This window comes from Camponotus floridanus, unplaced genomic scaffold (assembly GCF_003227725.1).
Source record: "Camponotus floridanus strain SB8 unplaced genomic scaffold, Cflo_v7.5 scaffold22, whole genome shotgun sequence".
NCBI classification, from domain to species: Eukaryota; Metazoa; Arthropoda; class Insecta; order Hymenoptera; family Formicidae; genus Camponotus; species Camponotus floridanus.
In genome coordinates this window covers 2029389-2048477 of record NW_020229348.1, presented here as the reverse complement: position 1 = coordinate 2048477, position 19089 = coordinate 2029389, and the positions used below count along the sequence as shown (strand labels likewise).

At 35.0% G+C, this 19089-nt stretch overlaps 1 protein-coding gene across 4 annotated transcripts in view; it reads right to left on the bottom strand.

Moving 5' to 3' along the window:
• Positions 1-19089, bottom strand: part of LOC105250904 (nephrin) — a 227387-nt gene that overhangs the window by 161965 nt on the left and 46333 nt on the right. The gene's annotated exons all lie outside the window — the stretch shown is intronic.

Here is a 19089-nt window from a genome sequence, read left to right as displayed (position 1 = left end):
TCTTAATTTCAAAAAAAATTTATATTCTACATTTTCAATTATACTTTACTTTACAATTTATTTTTGCATCATTGCCTCTTTTTCGAATCTACATTTTCCGAGAGAGATCTACTATATACACTCTTACATTATATATTATATTTAAAAATCACATACTTATACAATAGCTAATTATTTCTGTACAACAATTAAAATTTCGTTAATTGCAAACCATTGTTCAAGTGCCCTTTTTTAATTATACATTTCTCGATCCATTTTATGTGTGTATTACATATTATATTTAAATGTCGTATATCTATACAATAGCTAAATTTTTCTGTTAAAACAATTAAAATTTTTTCAATTGCAAACCATTGTTCAACTACGCGACATAAAATCGTATATTCGTTGTTGCATAATCGTATAATTTAATACATGCAAAAGTTTGCAGTAAGCTTTAGTTATCGTTTATGATTTATGCCCAATGATAAGGATCGAGGGACAGAATTTAAGGTCATTCACGATAATTACTGGACATCGTTCGCGGAAGCGAGACGGGGCAAAGTAGCTGGAGTAGACGCGACAATGTAATCCGCGAAAATCCGATTTTCCTCGGCAAGAAGAATGATTTACATAAACCTTTTACCGGAAACGGAGAAACGGCATTACGGCGAGTTAAGGGGGCGCAAACGAGGAGCTCGCGCCGCCTCCATGCGAGCGAAACTTGTTACGTGAAAATATGAAGGGACCGGGAAAAGGCACGTAACGTCGCATCGTCGTCGGGACGCATTTTCGGAAAAATAAAAGCGGCGGCGGCGACGGCAATGGTGGCCGCAAGCGCGAGAAGGGAAATTTCATTTTGAACTGACGCTTGCGAGCGTAAACGAAATTAATACGAGACAAGTGCTTTTATTACCCGGACGCCGGTTTCATCGAGCGATCTCTCTTTCTCTCTCTCTCTCTCTGTCTCACTCTCTCTCTCTCTCTCTCTCTCTCTCTCTCTCTCTCTCTCTCTCTCTCTCTCTCTCTCTCTCTCTCTCTCTCTCTCTCTTTGCCTTCGTCGCGAACGCGATTAATTTCTCTTGTTGTTCTTCTTGATTACGTTGTCGCGACGAACGAGTAAATGTTACTTTATATTCCCTGGAAACGAAACAAGCTCTTTGGATTTACGATGATACGCGTAATCGACACGCGTTGGAGTTATATATTAAATAAATAATATCTAAATCATGTGCTCGTCACATTTTGATTTTCATTAATTAAATTAAATTAAATTAAGTTTTTAATTTAATTAAATTTCTATTGAGCTATTTTGTATTATCGTATTGTTATCTATTTCGTTTAAAATATTTATTTTAGGTAAAAGAAGGTTTTATTAAACAAAACTTTTAAAATTCAACATTTTTTATGCGGAATCTAATTTAATTTAATCATTATTCATAATCATTGTAATATGCTTTGTGAATTTACATGTAATATATTCTATTCGTTTTACAACGTTCCTAAATCTGCATCACATTTATATATGTCGTAACCGGAATGCGTTTACTATGCTTTTTATAGCTCTCGCGCATCTGATTTTCCCGGGAAATTTTTCTTAGTCCGACGCACATCGTAGGTTACAACAAAGGATGCTATCCATCCGCCTATTAACCGACCCGTAAAAGCCGCATTTACATTTTTGCGAGAAATTGGAAGGGCAGGAAAAGAGAAAACGTGGAAAGATCGCGCCGCGGCGCACGGTTGACCTGATGCAGGTGCATCCCCCGTAGCGAGAGTCATAAAAGCTCAGCATCTTCATCGTGACACAGGCAAGCCGCGCACTTTATTTGCGTATACCTCGCGCACTTTTTCGCACGGCGATAAAGAGAACGAACGCGGAGTTTACGACGGAATCGTTATCTGCTTTCTTTCTTCCTCTTCTCCCCTCTTTCTTTTTCTCTTCTTGACGATGGGAACGAAGGGAATCGGATGAAACTCTCTCTATCCGGTCGGAAATGAGATGGCAACGACGAAAAGCGAGAAAGACGTTTGATTTCTCCTCCTACGCGCGTGTATATCGACTGGGAAAAAGCGAGCTCTCTCTCTACAGAAGTCTCTCGTACACGCTTATACTTATGCAAAAGCGTAAAGTCGCTTCCTCTGCCAATAGCTCGCCGAAAGAATATCGTCGTTGCATCCGATCGCGTATTCGAGCTCGAATATCTAAAGTCGCACATGTTGTCTCGCGAAAATTACGCGCTTAATAAAAAAAAAAATTCATTGTAATATAATAATTTTTAACTTCATTTTTTTCCCAGCCACTATTTCACCTCAATGAAATCCGGTTGTACCGCATATTATACTGAACGACCTATATATCATCGCTGTAAATCTCACTTGGAGAGATGACTGTAAATTAACTCTTTTGGTGAACGCTGGCGAGAGAATCACGCGAGTTCCATTCAAAACGACCGTGCCGTGCTCGCGGTTTGAAAATTTTTTCCATTTTTTACGTCGTTAGAAAGTGCATTATTCCGCGCGCCACTAGATGCGCGCGTGCGTTTGACGCATAGATAAACGGGTATCAGGGCGGTTCGGTGAAACGCCGTTAATCCTTTGTTTCCTTTTTTTCCCCTCCCCCCCTGTCCTTTCTCTCTTTCTCTCTCTCCTTCTTCCCTACCTTTCATTTTTTTAACTAACAAAACTCCCGTCCTGCTGGTCGATGAAACGCCGGACGAAACACGTCGGAGGCGGCGCGGATTATTTTTCCCGCTCGCCGAGGGTCCCCAAACTGCCGGGGCTAAAATCGAGTTATCGAAACGAAAATACATTCGTAACCGAGAAATCGCCGTTCGCCGGCAGTTCGTCGTCCCTCGACGCACATAACTCGCGTCGTCGCGGCGCGCGAACCGAATCGTCGCTCGTGGAGCGTCCACCCCCGACGTTGAAGCCTCGTAACTTTTTTTTAAAACTCCGCCACCGTCGTTGACGCGGTCCATTCGCCATGGGGGTAACGGAGGATCGAGGACGTTTTTAATGCGAGAGAATTGATTTGCCTCAATATCAACGGATTCGCTAAATGAAAGCAACTTGAAATAATTTCGGACGTTTTTAATGGCTTTAATTTTTGCAAAGGAAAATAAAACTCGTTGAATTCTTTCTGACTTGTGAAAAAGAGCGAAGAGATTTCACTTGACGATACACATCTGTGAGCTTATAAAAAGTTGAAGCATATTTCTTCTCGTTAAAGAATTATGTCGCTTTAACACATGTGTTATTATAATAATATTATTAAAATAATATGCGATTATTAGAAGAGAGAGCGTTTATTTTATAAGAACATTTCGTGAAACCGAAACTTTCAGAATCCGTATTTTATGTGCAATGACCTAATATTCGTGCCAAGGGAGCAGAAACTGTAAGACGACTTTATAAACAAGTTAGTAGTAGAGTATTTAGTAGTTAGTGTAGTAGAGTGTTTATAATGAATACTAGTAGCATGCCGATTAATGCGAGAATAGAATGTACGTCATGGGTAAAATAATATGGATTTACGTAGAAAGAAGACAAAAAATGATAAAATCAAACTCTGGTCTGCAAAGTCTACTTTTGCGCTGCTTACATTGTGAATAGAGCCGCAAAAGTGCAGCATTTTTGCCATTCACTTCTTCGTAAATGATAAAGTGAAATCTCCGATGAGATATAAGAAAGATACATGATAAAATTTCACAGCGCCTTGGAGAATTTCGCAACTTCTCTGTGATATCCGAAGGAATGGACTTTCCGCGTTCCTGCGTCCGAACCTTCAACTATTTCATAAATCCAGTTTAAAATTGTTTCGTGCGTTACAACTCGTCATTCTCCTCGATCAAAGTGATATCTAAATATATATCGTAAACTGTCCATTCGATTGTCTCGTCTTTGCAAAAATACTTTTGCGATAAATTTTGATAAATATTGCCTCTGCGTTTCTTTTACTTGTCAAGACAGTTTCTTAGGATAGTATAGAAAATACTGCCTATTTCATGGATGATCGATTCGTTGAGCGTGACGAATCATCTCGTGAAATAGCAATGCAATCGTGCATCTTGGGCGCTAGCTTGAAATTAAATCTTCAATCTCTTTTTTAAAGGTAAAAAATAAACTATAAAAATCAAAATATGATACAAACTCAATTTAAAAAATTAAAGATGTATACAAAATGAAGAAACAAATCAGTAATTATTCATGTCATGTAAGAGAGAGAGAGAAAAGAATGAATTCTTTTAATTTATATTTTCACACTTTTACTATATATTTTTATATTTTTTATAGCAAAATATTGATCTAATCTATTTTTAAATATAGTTCTTTCTCTCCTGTCTCTCTCGAAACAATCTGTCAAAGATATCCAACGACGCACAGGTAAACGCAAAGTTCTTTGAAAATAGTTGAACCCTCCGATTTCACACAAGAATAGTTTCCATTATTCCACTAGTGTAAAATGGCGAATTGATATCGGCGTCAAGTGCATTAAACTTTCTACGAATCGCGCATTGTTCCCATCGGCTGTTCTATGTTCATCGAAATAGACATTGTTGAGCAAATTGCGCGGGCTATATCGGAGCAAGACAATTCATGAATTCTTTTGTCTCGATAACAAAGCATCGCGTATAATAAAAATTTCGTTTCTCCTTTTTTCAAATGTGTCGCAATGTTAGTTCGATTCCGCAATTTGTCAAAATAATCGAGATAGGATAAATCGTAGAGTTCTTTTAAATAATTTAGATATCTATTTTATTTTTTTATCGTGTAATAATAAATGAAAGTATTCAACGTCTTTCGTTGTTCTTTTCTAATAACGCAGATACGTATCTCTATAAACATAAAATATTCGAATAATGGAATCGTTATTGCTTGGAAAATGACAAGCGATATACATTCACAATCCTTAAGAGAAGAAGGTATTAAGGTGCTTTCTTCCTAAAGCTTCGTCGTTAACGGCAGGTCGTCTTTCTCGAGATCGAAACGACAGATCTCTCGTGCTAGATAAGGCAAAGTCGAGGGAGGCAATTAATTTCTTTCACTGAGGTAAGGAGGATGGCCCTCGTTATGGTACACGATATCTCCTAATTAGTTTAAACGATCGTGCTCTCGGATTGAGCGGAAAAACGTACCTTCGCAAGGAAATATCGAATCCGATTTCGAGACACGTCTAACGAGCATCATAATTTGGATCAGACTGCCTGAAAGAATCTCGAATGCAAATGTGAATCAATTCTGTATGAATATATTTACAATTCACGTATCTAATTCATTCAATAATATTTTTCGAAAAAAAGGAAAACTTTTATTATCATTAAAAAGTTTCTTCAAATAAAAATAATAATTAAATAATATAATTCCACTTGTGTTGACGGATTTTTTAACGTAGGCTCCTATAATAAATATTTTACTGCACTTATTCATCATTCTATATTTTATACAACATGTGATGTGGTCAAGAGTTAAATATGGAAATGCTAACTTTAAGTTCTACCCGTGTGTTTGATGTGGTCTGATGGTTATACACATACACATAGAGATACTTTCGCCAATGACGTTCTCAACGTTCATCCGAAATAAGTTCTTGGATCTCATTAATTTATTAAATCTCGTTTCTTCTTCTCATCAAAATGTCAAATTTCTCATCAAAATGTTCAAATTCGGAGAAAAAGGAAACAATGCACAGTTGAATTTCCGCGTAATAATAACGAGAAATAGAATAGGATATGAAAAGGTTAGGTAAAAAGAAACTTTCGGCAGACAATTGAAGCAGAGTAAACCTTTACGACTAGAACTTCGCCGCACGCGTTCCGTTTGTGTGCACAAGTATTCTAAACTGCATTATCGTTACAATCACGATTCCATCGGCCAGGAGCGTTTCTTGTAGCGAACCTCAACAATTTTATCGCATCTTTTCTGATCCTAAGCCAGAAAGTTTATCCGGCTTATTTTCGGAATGTCTGTCGTTTTAACAGTCGGACGATCGTGCGGAATGGTTCGCTCGCGCTTCACTAACGTTGCCTTAAAACAACGTAATTCGCGTTAGCGCAAATTACGTCGACGAACCTGCAGGTGACTTAATTACCCTTCCGTCTGGGCCGAATAAAATGCGGCCGCAGTTTCGAAAACGGCACCGTCGCTGACGCTCGCTTTAATCTATCTGGATAAGTGCAAACGCCCGGGATATCTTCCAAGTTTATCAAACGACCTAGAATAACAAACTTGCCCGGGTAATACAAGCTACCACCGGTCGCGGCAATTATAACTTGCGCGATGCACTTCGCTCTGAATAATATCGCTCGGGGTAAGAAATAATAAACATCGCTGTCGCGCGTTCAAAAAGTCGGATAATGAGCAATGAGGTGTATCAGTGGCATAAGATGCGGCGGGATGCGGCGGGATGCGGCGCGATGCAATTTCCACCAACTTCGCATTTTGTTATCGTAACACGCGAAAAAGTATTCGCTGCGGGAAACGAAACTCGTCAGTTTTCATATAAATGTCTAAACGAAAAACAAATCGGAAAATGTATTGCTCGTGGTATGATATTCGTTCGAGCGACTGAAGAAATAAAATTTTTAAAAATAACTTAAAAATAACATATTAAGAAATAGTATTAACGTTCATTAATATTAAGAAAATGATATTAAAGACGATAATAAAAAAAATATTTTAAATAATAAAGTAATTTGGATTTTTTATTTTCCTGTTATACACTCTTTTCAAGGAATTATTTTACAACGTAAATTATATTTTAACCAAGACATAATAACGAAAAGAATTTATCACGCGATATGATTAAAAACTCTGTGATTGACTTTTTAATATCACGATTTCCATGAAAGTTTGCTATACTAAAGCGCAAAAAAAAAGAAGGAAAAATTAAGAACGACCTAAACCGTCGCCACAGAGGCCAAGAGTTCATGGACCACGGGAAATTGCGTTAGATATGCGGAACAAGTTGCAATTGGAAAAGTTTCGTAGAGTCGCAAATCTTCCAAAAACAGCCGGCGATGATGAGCGGAACGCGTGGTAACAAATTGTTAATTTGTGCAGTTGCCCGATTCGTCAACGAGGAGATTTATGTAGGAAATAAAAGAGAAATGTCTTGATAAATAATATAAAGCGACAAATTATATTCTAAGAGTCTTCTGTACGTTTAAATATTTTTTCTACAAAGCAAATTGAAAATATAATAATAAAAGGAATTCATCTTTATTATTCGGACGAAATAAATACATTTTTCTCTTATGCAAAAATGTTCCATTCAAAGAACTACTTTGAATTTTAAATAAGAATGTTCATTTAGAACGATATTATATTATTATAGTAAAATTTATAATAATATAGTACGGAGAAAGAAAAATATCATGCTTACTCGAAACTTTTGTGAATTTTTAATAAGTATGAAAATTTTAATTTCTCCATATTTTTCATAATAAAAATAAACGTATAAATTCTCATTAAAAGAGATATTTTTAATCCTGAATCAAAAAGACCTTCGTTAAAAATTAATCTAATTTTTTTGTGACGAACATAGATGCATATATGTGTGTTCATATGGGTCGTTTTCCACGTAAAAGCCGTTTAATACAAAGAAAAGAAGCGCATTTTTGCCACTGATTTTCCCTCGAGAGAATATGCGTGTATCTAAAAGACGTTTTTCGCGAAAATTTCACGGTGTCTAGCTTCCCTTACTACGAAAAGTTACTTGTTGAGAAATTGATGGTACGGTTGCAGCGTGAAAATAAGAAGGTGTCGATCGTCTTCGAAAAATCTAGCGGAAATCCCGAGGGGACTGCCTTCAATCTCGATCGTAACCGCGATGCAGACTTTTTCAAGCTAGCCGACTTCGATATACAATTGCGTTAATCGTCTGAGAAATCGGGAAAGTGATCGCGCGAAAGGACGTTGCAATAGGAAATTGTGAAATTCAACGGTTGAAAAATTTTGAGTATTTCGTGTACGATATGAAATGCGGTAAAACATATAGTCACTCGATTCTGTTCAATAAACATTTGTGATAATCAAATTCTGTGTATTCATGTTTACAAGTTTTATAGTTTTTTATTCTGCTGTATATATTACAAACAAAATGACTCTCCATTTGCATTGAAACTGCAACTAAAAATTTCAAATATTCTTTCAATGTACAGCTGATATGTTTTACATTCTCGTTATATAACTTATTACTGCCTTCTTGCTATAAATGATCGAACAAATCAATAATCTTTTACAGTAGAGATCTTTTACATAGAGAGCACATACAATTTATGTAAATAATAGTGTATTATATGACAATATTGAATAACGGTGTATTATATAACAATATTGAAGAAAAAAGAAGGAATTTTGAAATTGATGGAACTCACGTGTAAAGAAAACAAAGGCGAAAAGAAGATGCAAGAGAAGGCACGTCCATATCGAGTCACGTCGAGCATTGTCAACCATTGCAAGCAATATAGTTTACGGTTATATGCTGCCACGTCATATGCTGCGAGACGAAATATTATCAGCCTAAAGAATAATAATGTTGACATATGATGTCTGTTTTGCAAAATAATAAGTAGACAAGGGTAAATATGAACAAAATATTCACAAGTTACAAATATACGAAAATAATAACTTAGTCGTTAATTTGTAACTAATGTTTTTCATAATTTTGTTACCATTTTTTTATTTTAAAAATATTTTATTTTATATTTAAAATATTATCGCAAGAGTTATGATAGGCGATTCATATATATTATAAATATAGAATTCAAATAGAATAAAATTAGTATTGGAAACATTTCAATATCTGTCGGATTAATTTCCGCATTTCGTCATCGTTCATGGTGAAATTCTCATTTGCTTTTTATTTTAACTTCATAACGAGTTGAAGTATAAGCACACGCGTCGAGATGAATATGACAAAGAACAAAGCAGAGCTATTTGAGACTGGTGTATCACGTTATCCTATGAATTTTACAGTCACCGGAAACTCGCTGGACATGTAAAAAATCACAGACAGGATGTCGGAGCCATCGGCGTGTTGTGGGAATTGTTACGTCAGATCTAGGCCGGAAGTTGGTGAAATATTGCGCGGGGATAAATGCTCTTTTAACGCGTGGTGTTAACCCTCGGATAAAATATTAACTTGTTGGGGAGAAAAAAAACCGTGACGTAAACGCTCTCGTGCATAAACGAGAACGAAACGGTGGCAGATAGCGATATAATAAAAAAAAAAGGAAAAAGAAAAAAACTTGAAGAGAAATATATTTATTTATAACGACAATATATTTCATCGTAGTGCGAAGTTTCAACACAAGTACCTCGGTTTGTACTTCTTCAGATCGCTATTCAATGCACGGCTTCGCCTACGTATCTTTTTCGTTTGATTCGTAGATAGGTGCGATTCTTTGAATTTCTGAATCGAATCGTGCTCCAGTTGCCTTCTAAAATATGTATTGTGTTGCAGATCAATCTTGTGTGTATTATAAGCAACCGAAAAATTTTCTTTGGTTATTGAGCAAACAGAGGAAGAGAGAAAGAGAACAAAATTTTATTTTTCAAACATAAAAAATAATAAAAATAAAGAAAATAGCGATAAATCAAATATCTACTAAATCTAATTTTAAAAAATGATAAAAATAAATCTAGATAAAAGTGACACAAGATGATAATACAATATATTTTACGATCAGAAGTAATAAAAGATTCAAACATCGCAAAGATATTTTTTTAAATATCTTTCTCCAAATATATTTTCGTGAAAATCGCATTTTAATAAAGCGTTAATAAATTGATATAAATTTCTAATATTTATATAGAGTTTCAAAAAATCGATAATTTCTTTCAATTTTACGCGACGCAAGAATTCACAGATTGTCTGATTCTTACATCAGATCTCTTGATTTCCATGCCCCTCATCCCGTATCTCACCAAATCTATTCCTGCATTCACTTCACAGACTGCGCCGGATTTATAGGGATACGATAGAACTTTTCGTGTCTGATCTCTCACCGCAACGAGAAAGGCATTTGTGGAACGGGAATGTGATCGTTGAGGAATATCGGCGTGCGCGTCGTGAAAAAAAAATGATTTCGCGGATAAGAAGAAACCGTGACGCGTGTTCGTGCAACGAGTGTCAAAAAGAGGTGTAAGAGAAGCGCATCGTTGATTCCGATTTTACTATCCTCCCTCGGGATTAGTATTCATGAGAAGGAACATTAAATATGGCATCTTCAACGTCAACCGATGGCAGTTTTGTAATCGTAAAATAACAGACGGGCACGGAGAAAGCATAGAGAAGCATAGAGAAAGAGAAAGAGGGAAAGAGTAAAAGAGTAAAAGAGAGATAAGGAGAGAGAAGAGGAAAAAAAAGAAGAAGCGAGAAGGTAAGAAATGAGAAAGAAACTGTTGCGCTCAAAGTTCAGTACAATTCTCTCTCCCTCTTACTCGTTACCTTCTTCTTCAATTTTTTTTCTTCCTCGTACTTTTCGCGCTCCAACTAGCTTTTCCTTCGAACCGTAACCCGGTAGCGTTGATTCCTCGACGATAACGACCGGGTACACACATTACATCCAATCAGCTCGATCGAGCCACCGCGATAACTATTGCGTACACACGTTAGTTCCAATTTAATTCTGCCAATGCGCGCATCAGCCCCGATATTGCGGTGCAATTATGCGTCCATCGACGAGTAAGAAGCGATGCGCGTGGGCAGCCGCGATCTTCGTATAATTAACCGATGTAATTAGGTCGGCGATTAGCGGGACCACGGAGATTTTCGATCGCGCGTTGCTATTTGCAAGCTGTGACCGCCATTTTCCGACGAACGCGTAATGTGGCAGTCGATATGGCATTGCTGGCACCGCAAATCCTCTGATGGAAATCAACTTGGTCCATGAAACCCGCCCATTTGTTTTGCGATTCGGTAAAACCGCCAGTGTTTCCAATTCCCTTTGAACTTTGACTCCTAATGACAGTATCGCGCAATCGTAGCTTCTAATGTGTAACGCAATACATAACAAAGCGTAGCAAAAGGAATTTAAATTTAAGAGATATCAAGTGTATTTTAAACGAAATGAATTAGTCATATTTTTTTACGAAGAAACCATGCATATATCGTTACTTTTGAACAATAGTCATCTTTAATCCTAGAAATTGAATAATCTCATATGTAATATATATATTCTCATTTCACCATGTTATGTATATTCTTAGAAATATATTCCATAAATTTCTTCAATTTTTCATTGAGAAGTTTATATAATAAAATATAAACGTGCGATATATGATTTTGTGTGGCAGACAATATATGTGTATGAGTTTAGAGCGATTACTGTTTCTTTTGCATAAATTCAGTAATTAAATTAAAGTCCTTGAAAAAATTGTACCATCAATAATTTTTGAAGTCTTACGGAAAATGAAGTAGTTTTTGCGACTTAAGTTTCAAGATTGTTAATAGATAACAAAACTTTGTTCGTCAGCTAATCTCGAGCGTCTTTATCTCTGAAGAATTTTAATTAAAGATTCACTCACACACATACTCTCGCTCTCTCTCTCTTTTTCTCTCTCTTTTAATGAAATATTTAATAATATATTTAACCTATTAAAAAATTATTTAATCCATTAGAAAATTGTCGAGAAATATATACGTAATAACGTATTTTTAAAATTCAATCTCTCAAATTAAAACAGTTTATCAATCTCATAAAGTAATTAAAATTTTTTTTGCTGCACTTGACAAATGGCAATCATTTCCTATCCGTTAAATTGCGGTGGAAAGAAATCGACGTTTTATATTAGCTTCCATGTGATAACATGTTTTTTTCTTCTGGTGTGCAGAGCACGTAGCTTTAGCGTGCGCTAAAGAAAATCAATGTCGCGCCTTGACAGTGGTAATTATCGATTTATGTCGCAGCTGTGCATGATACATCCCTCGATTATTTACAATTAATTTGATCCATACTATTTGCATTGCGCCACTATATTCGCGCATGTGTGAGCACAAAAGATATTGATTCCCTCTTCATCATAGACATTCTCGACTCATTTATAATTCTTATTACTCGTTATTTATATACCTTTTCATCGTTAAGTACGCGAAATTACGAGTTAACCAAGTTTAATTAGTTGTCACGAACGTTTCGAGAAATGTTTCGACCAAAGAGTGATAAACGATCGCGCGTGATTCCACGGCAATCAGAAGACTCGACGGCCAACAGAAGCTGCGGGATCGAGTCAAAGTGATTTCACAAGAAGCTAAAAGGAAGATGCTGGAGGAAAGGTAACGGGCAAGGGGCGGAGGAGATGGGGAACACTTACCGCGATCGGATCAGGGGAATCTTTTCAAGCCGTTCGAGCCAGCAGACCTAACCCGACTCTGGAGGATTTACGCGAGATCCGTCGATGAGAAGGTAAAAGACTGGGGAGGTGAGCATCGTACGGATGGAGATGAAAAGAAACCGAAGGATGGAGAGTAGTGACGTGCGCGAGAAAGAAAGATCGTGAGGAACAGACTGAAGGGAAAGAAGAGATGGAAGAAGAGGAGAGAGGAGGAGGAAAGACGGAAGAAAGAAAAGAGGATGGAAGGATAGGAGCAAGTGTAGTAAGATAAGAAAGAATAAGGGTTCTCAGTTTGCGCTATTTTCTTGTCGTCGGTCCCATGGAGAGAATAAAAGTTAAGAGAGAGGCGCGGAACCAATTTCCCAAAGGTACGAAAGATCCGAAAAGCAGTATTCGCGCGGATACATGCCGCGTCGCATCGCGACTCCATTTTTAGTTTAGCTTCTCGACATCTTGAACAACTTCTCCCATCGTATCGATAAACATACGGATTTTTATCTCGAGTAACATTATCGAAATATTATCATGAGACATATAAATCAGATTGTCCTATCGTGTATAATAAAATTTATAATAAAATTTTTAAAGGAAATTTTTAGAAAGTGAACAAAAAACTTATTTAATTATTACTGTACCTTTCAATCGATATAATTTATACGATAAAAATATGTGAAATTTTATCTTTCGTTATATCTTTTTATTTCACGAAATATCCTAGCGTAGCTAAGGCAGATCGCGAATATTCGACAATAATTTAAAAGAAAATTTTCCAACGAGGATCATATGTTTTCCAAGGAGTAAAGTGATATTCCGAGATTGTATAAGACTATGCGCGTTCGTGCACTTTCTAAAATCGGAATCGATAGAATCTTGAGAATCGCTGCGATTTCCCACGATCTGCCGCGACGCAAATAATAAAAATAGTATTAAAAAAAGGAAGGAAAATAAAATCGACGGAGTTACCCGACGGATGCAGGAAGCGATCTCTAGACGGAAAATGGAGAGACGAAGACGACAAGGTCTGACAGCGCGGGATAGGTAGGTGGATAGGTAAAAGCCGTACTGAGTTAATAAGACTCCGCGCGACGCCTATCGAGAAGGATGAGTTCTAATTAGATAATTCAATAACACAAAACGAATCGATAGGATGCGGCGAGAGTCCGGAAAAAAGAGGAAAAAAGCGGAAACGCTCTGAGACATTGCACCAGCAGCTCTCAATCAACCGGAATTTGTCACGTCTTGGTAAACAATTATTGGAAATAGTGGGAAATTTTTAATCACTGTATTTATCAAGTTCTATCGCTTTTCTTTCTGCATTTTTTCATCTTCACCAAAAGTAGAAAGAATACACGTGTAAAGGATTTTGTATCAAAAATAAAGTGGCGTCATAATTTCGCGCAAAATTGTTTGCTCTCAAGAAATATAGAAATGGTTTAAAATTATTATTATAACAAATTTAGAGCAATAATATAAGGATAAGTTATTAATAATCTTGAATCTCATTGACAAAATTTCTTCAAGGCAAATTTTTGTTTCTTCTTTTCAACCACCCCGTTTCCATTATATTGGAAATAATGAAATATTTTTTTCGAAATAAAAAATTGTCAGATAAAATAAAATATAAATAAAGCTTATTAAAAGCACATGTGATATAATACGAATAACAACATTTTGAAATTTTTCTATTTCTGAATAAAAATAATTATATAATTTTACTCTTTGCCATACTATACGTAGTATTACTTTCATTTTAGGAAAGAATTCTTTATCGAATCATCGCGGCGTGTAATCGCATCCTAGTCACAATGAAAGTCATCATTTATAAGCGACTCGCGGAAAACTCATTCTGCCAGGAAACCGCAGGCTTTCGAACGAACAAATAACGCGATCCATTCCCTAACTTACAGAGCACTTTGCCCGATCATCGTCGCGCGAATTCTCAAAAGTTGGATCAGATTCGATGCGATCGCTGCTAAGTGTCCACCTCCTCCCACCATCTTCTATCCCCTGAAATCACTCGTCTCTAAGTCCCATGGAAATTTCCCGATTACCGTGGAGAATTTCGCGCGACAGTCTTTCCGTCTTTCTTCCCCTCTTCCGCTTTCCCCCGCTCTCCCCGCGTCGAAAGCCTCTTTCTTCGCAGTTCGATCGTCTCTGGGTTCTATCGACAGACTTCGTGTAATTCCACCGAGCGATCGCTTTGACGCGAAGCCTTAATGCAGACTTGACGAGGCGGACTTGGTCGGGAAAAAAATATGTTCCTAAAGGGAGAGGTTTCTCCCTTCCGTGAAACGAAGGCGTGCACTCTCGGGAAACATTGAAATTCAATGAGAGCGCGCGTATTAACCGTAGAAAGCAGAATAAATATCTTTTGTTAAAGGATTGAGAAAATTAGCTTTTTACATAAAAATTCATTTTAAAGAGACTGCAGATAGATAATAGAATTTTAATAGAAAACTAAAACGTGTTACGGAAATGTAATTTTAATCTACGATGAATTTTACATTTGCTTTGCATAAAAATATATATCGGATTATGAAAACGCATTCTGTCTTTCGCGTGAGATTTCAACAAAACTGCGGAAAATATATTGAAAAATATTAAACTAAATAAAATTATTAAGAATATTAAATATATTGAAAAAAATTAATTTAATCCGTTATCTGCTAATAATTTAAATCTGTTTAAATCTGGCAAATATGCATCTCACCGATGTTTTCCCCACTTAAATATGTTATAGGGGGGATTATTCTGAGTAATTTTCTCACCGCAAAAACCAAATAACATTGATTTAGGAGGTAACAAATTCAAGTTTGACAGCAAAGTTTATGTACGCCGTAATAATCTGTTACTTTTTTGCTGAGAAAGTCTGTTTATGACCTCCACGCATGGATTCCGTCCCTTCCTCTAAACTCCTACCTCCAAAAAACTCTAATCTAACTCAACCCTTCTCCGTGAAATGAAGTATTATTCAGGATATATAGTTCTTAAATAATGTCAGAAAATTATACGAGTTGGATTGATTTAGGTTAGAGTCTTTTTTAGCATGTAATCTACTAAGGGGAAGAGGTAGAGTTCATCCATGCATTTGATAAATAATAATAATAATTTACAATAAAAATACTTAGAAATATTTATTCGCCGGAACGAGAAAAAATAAGCTACATACATAAACATATTTAGCTTGTCACATGTTGAAAGTTGTTTACAAACTATGAAAAGTAGATGAAACGAATTATTAATAAAATGTTATAATCACATAGTAATTATATCCTTATAAAAGAAGCATTAAAATTGTTAAACTTTTATTTCCCGTGTCATCATCTTTACTTGATTTTTGCAGAGAATTATTCAAAATAATTTTCTCTATAACAAATATCTGAGTGCCAAAAAAAATCTGTAATATCATCTATTATGTATATTTATCTTAAATTATATATTTACTCTAAATTATGTAAATTATATATAATTTAAGTTAGTTCTATCTGTTACGGAAGATTACAAAGGTCAGAGATTTCGAAATAATTTTCATAATAATTCTTACGGAACGAATTAAATTTATTTAATACAATCAAAAACATGAACAATATGTTTAAACGTGAATGAGATGTTTCCGATGTTGATAAAAATTATTTCATTAGTGATAACAATTAATTATTAGCGATAAAAATTAATTATCGTCATAATATAGATGAATATGCATATGTTGCTTATTCGTGATTCACAATTTTCACCCGCAAAAATGAAACTGACCCGGTCACAATCGGCTTCCGAAACTGTGTGTTGGCGCGATTCGTCGCACTGTGATTAAAACCGGAAGAGAGATTTAATTCGCTCGAAATTCACCGCAAAATCTCTCTTCCATTTCACCGACGACTCGCGCACCGATCTACAGCAGAACCGCAAAAACGTCGACGATCATAGTGTACGAAACTTCGTAATGAACGTGAGCCAGATGTTCCTCGGACGAGTCGGAATTATCCCCGGACTTTTCTCAATGACTATCGGCAGAAGGACAGAAACAGAGAGGAAGAGAGAACTCAATCAGGATTTTTGCGAGACTTTAAACCGTGTAACAAGATCCATCGAATACAGGAAGAAAATCACATGTCTATGAATTTAACAATAAGCATATCATATAATTGTATTGAAAAATTCATAAATTCCTGTATGATATAATTTTCTTTCTTCCTTCAATTTTATTTTTTCTTTTTTATATTTTTATAGTTTCTGAAAATCAGATAAGCGATGAAAATTTCTCCGAAAATTCATCGAAAAATTGTAGAATTTCCTTACACAATCGTAAGATAAAGCATCAATTTTATCCGCACGCGTGTTTACATTTCTAATTGTACAATTATAATAAACAATAACCGAGTGTAGCATCGAATGGACAACTACTCTTGCTTGAAAATGTCAAACGCCAGGGTTAAAAGTTTGATGTTAACTAGAGCATCAAGGCAAGTAAAGGCGAGAAACTATGACTTACGAAAAAGAGTATTTTTATTCTATATAGAAACAAATGTACGAATCGCACATTCTCGTTCCTCATCCAACATATAGACCACTTCATTAGACTCCGTACCTTTGTAAAACAGGTTTTTAAACATTGAAATATTGCATTTGCAAACGCTTGCCCCAAGGCTTGCTCCATAGTTACATAACAATGTGAAATTTTTAAATGAAACACCGCTCATTTTAGCCGAAAGCTATATCGTTTAGTAAAATTTATAAACAGACTAACATTTCAACTGGTATTTTGTGACTCTATAATTATTTAATTGAATAATTCTTTATTTTAATACTTAATAATTATTTCTAATTCCAAATTATACGACAAAAATGTTATATTTGTAAAATGATATTTGTCCCATTACATTAAATTTCCAATCAGTTTATAATTAATTTTATAATTAATACGGGATTTTAATAAATATGAAAAGAATCATAATTATATAAAGAATCAACGATAAATCCTATTTTTCATGCATCCTATTGATTGCATCCTTGTTCCTTACGTGGCTGATGAAATTCAGATAAATTATTCTGATATGCAAAGCAATTTCCATAATAACAACACAATTGACGATAATTTATCTCTAAGAACATTTACTCTCATGTTGTTCATAATTATATCGCCAACCGCGCGCGCGTTCATTATATGACACGCACACAATACACGAGAAAACTTAAACTACTTAACACCCACGTTCATAGAACGTTTATTTTTGCTTGGAGAAATTAGCAAACTTGCAAAGACAACAAGAACAATAAGTAAAGAATAATAAACATTTCCTAACATCACGAGAAATTATTTTATATTTATATAATAATTAAAGGACAAGATATATTTAGCCTCTAAAATTAAATTTTGCTTAGTTTTGATTAACATTTTCACGATTCCTAAATATTAAAAATATCATTCTAAGTAATTTAAATGTTTTAAAATAATCGTATCTTTTAATAATTTAGAAACGGAAAAATTCATGAAATTTCGCGCAAATAATTTATGCGTAATGTTATTTAAAATTTAATTAATTCTACAAAATATATCATTTTAACCTCTTTAGTACAACAGAGAACCATATATAATTATATATAATTTATATACACATTTTATTTTAAATTAACATTTAACAAGAAAATTGTCTTGTCTATGAAAATTGTGCATATTATCAAATGTGCAACATTTTACTTGCATTAATTATAAAATTCTGGTTTAATAAATTCTTGAATAATGCATTAAGGAAACACGCTCCACAGTATTCATGAAATAAATTATTCCCGAACATTCCGAGGCACACAATGTTAGAAAATACTCCAGAACTTGTTCCGGAGAGAATCACCATCTAGTTTTTCCTGTTTCCGGTGCTTATCGTAATACCCGTAATGTCATTAGTCATTTGTTGTTTCGTGTAAAAAGTGCGCGACTCTTCGTGAAATACCCGAGGGAACACTCGATATTTTCGTTTTAATGGCCATCCCGTGTCCCTCCCCGGACTTCAACGGTTATTTCTGAATTATTTTACATGCGCTCGATCGCCATCCCGCGAATATCCTCGGAATCATGTGAATAATGATCGGTGATGTGCAACGTTACAAAGAATTTCTGCGAGAACAAGCGTTTTTCTCTCAGAAGCGACGTGTAATGGAGGAAATGCAAATTTAATGGATGACTTTCGATCGCTGCGTATAAATCGCGCAAGATCTCCCGTAAACGTAATTCCATTTGTTCGGACATTTATAAAATATATAGGAAATTCTAAACGCGAAATATATCTCAAATAGTGATTATATTTGTCTTCGATTTAATTAGTAAATTTTAATAACTCCGAAATATAAAACCGCAAATGTAAACCGATGATAAAATTATAATAATCTAATGCTTGTATAATAATATTAATTGCAACGCTCGATTATTAATAAAGGTGAAAAAATGCCTGCGTGTTTCTACCTTTCAAAAAATTGCTAAAAAATCTAATAAATTAAAAAAAGTTATTTAAAAAAAATTATCTAAAATTATTTTTATAATTGTAATGCTCTCAAACGTTTTACTCCTCGAATGTTGGTGGCTATTATTTGTAACGTCACTATTAATTGAATCCGATCGTGAATCACTTACGTCAACATATAATCTATATATAATAGTAATAATTCTACTTTTTCAATTTTATTAGATGTCAAAGTAAATTTTCTGCATTGTATAAAATTTAATATATTGATATACGATGAATTGATTAATCATTCCAATGTATTAATTATTTTTATGTA